The following is a 2,620-nucleotide window of genomic DNA, read 5'->3' on the forward strand; positions in this document are numbered from 1 at the left end:
AACACTCAGCTTAGAAATGAGATAGCATCTTTTCATAAAGCTGATGATGAATCAATGTACGAGTATTGGGGATGATATAAAGGATTGCTGCTCAAGTGTACCAACCATTGATTACATGACTGAACATAAGTTGTGATGTTATAAAATTGTGTTAATGCTCTCACACGAATGATGCTAGATGCCTCAGCAAATAGAACTTTGTTAAACAAGTCACCTGAATAAGCCTTTGATATCCTCGACCGGATAGCAAACAATGACTACCAATTTCCATCTTCAAGGCTAGGAATGGGGAGGAAAGCTCGAGGGACCTTTGAGTTGGATGCTAAGGATTTCGTGTTAACTCAATTTTCAGCTATCACCAACATGTTAAAAAATATTCAGAACCCTAGCATAGTGAAGGAAGTTAAGGTCGCCAGTTCTGCATGCGTTTTGTACCGCGACAATCCTCATGTGAATGAATACCCTAACAACCATGAGTATGCCAACTATGTGGGGGAATTTAAATAAGAATAACAACAACCTCTACTTGAACACATACAACCCTGGTTGGCGACAAAATCCAAATTTTTTATGGGGGAATCAAGGAAATAACAATGCAAGTAGTTTCATGCTACGACAGAATGTGACTGAATCCCTAGGTTTTCAGAAGAATATGCCATGGCAAAATGCCATTAAGGGTTCATCATCTTCATCAAATACCAATTCTTCAGAAGATACACTTTAATATTTCATGGCAACTACAAAGGCCTGTTGCAAGATCATTCCACAACTATCAAGAACCAAGAAGCCTTGTTGCAAAGCCATAGCTCATCTCTAAAATTTTTGGAGAACCAAGTGGGTCAAATTGCTGTAACATTACATGCTCATCCACAAGGTAGTATTCCCAGTGATACTGAAGTCATTAAACCACATGGTAAGGAGAAATGCAGTGCACTCACACTGAGGAGTGGCACCCAAATTAACCAAGATGATAAGTTTGGGAAAAGAAAGACATAATTCTAACCCCAAGATCGTGCAAGGCAAACCTGGAGTGCATGAGGTGGGTCCTTTGGAGAATTATGGTTCCACAAGTGAAGTTGTTGATGGTCAATAGAATAATGCTACAACAAAAGTTCGACTCCCACCAGTAGCATAAGATGTTAGAGCCTAACCACCCTTCCCACAAAGGTTGAAGAAACAAAATGAAGACTTTAATTCAAGAAGTTTGTTGGTGTCCTTAACTAAATGTACAAAAATGTCTAATTCTTGGAAGCCATTGATTAGATGCCAATGTATGAAAATTTCCTCAAGGATATCATTACTAAGAAAAGGAAGATCGAGAGAGCTGAAACAATTGCTACAACAAAAGAATGTTTTTCTGTGCTAAGCAAGTGTCCGTTTGAGCAAAAAGATCCGGGTAGCTTTATCATCCCTTGTTTTATAAGTGATAATTATGTAGGGAGAGCCCTTTACAATTTTGGATCGAGTGTAAACTTAATGCCTAAGTCAGTTTTCCTAAAGCATAGGATGAAAAATACAAGACTGACCACCGTTATCCTTCAACTAGCCGACCGATCCCACGTCCACCCCGAAGGAAGAGTTGAGCATGTCATAGTGAAGGTTGAAAAGTTTATGTTCCCAGTTAATTTCCTCATCATCGATTGTGAGGTCGGTGATAATACGCCCATTATTTTGGGGTGACCATTTTTAGCCAGGGGCGACCATTTTTAGTCACGAGCAAAATTTTGATTGATTGCGAGAATGGGGAATTCACCATAAAGGGTGGAAGATCAGAGTGTAACCATCAATGTGTTCAACACCCTTAAGTATGTGGATAATTCCAATGAGTGTAAATGTATTACAGACATGGACTCGATATAGACAAGGAAGCTACAGAGTTTTTCTGTAACAATTTTGTATAGATCGAGGACTATGTCCAACTCAATGACGATGAAATGGAGGAGCTCAATGAATTTTTGCTAGAGGTGCAACAATCTAACCTACTTATAGATAAACCAGGTACGAGATTTGAACCTTTAAATTTTGCTGAATTTATTCCTCTAAAACCTTCGCTACAATATGCTCCTACCTCAGAGTTGAAGCATTTGTCGTCACATCTTAAATATGATTACTTGGGTAGTAAGGAAACATTACCGATAATTATCTCTTCTAGTTTTAAGCTTAAACAAGAACGTAGCTTGCTTCATGTATTTTCACTACATAAAAAGCTTTAGGTTGGGCTATGGCTGACTTGAAGGGTATAAACTCGACTATATGCATGCACAAGATTTTACTTGATGAATTACACTACAATTCTATCAAACCAACAAAATGACTCAACTCTACTATAAAGAAGGTGGTGATGAAGGAAATAATTAAATGCCTTGACGCTGGAGTGATCTATCCAATATCTAATAGTTTGTGGGTCAGCCTTGTGTAATGCATCCCCAAGGAAGGAGGTATGACCGTGGTGAGAAATTAAGACAATGAGCTCATACCGACATAAACCATCACTGGATGGAGGATATAAATGGACTATCGAAAGCTGAACAAGGCAACCAAGAATGATCATTCCCCCTTTCATTGATCAAATACTAGATCAATTGGCCGACAATGCCTATTATTACTTTCTTGATGGATA

Source organism: Hibiscus syriacus, unplaced genomic scaffold (assembly GCF_006381635.1).
Source record: "Hibiscus syriacus cultivar Baekdansim isolate YM2019G1 unplaced genomic scaffold, ASM638163v2 tig00005974_pilon, whole genome shotgun sequence".
NCBI lineage: Eukaryota > Viridiplantae > Streptophyta > Magnoliopsida > Malvales > Malvaceae > Hibiscus > Hibiscus syriacus.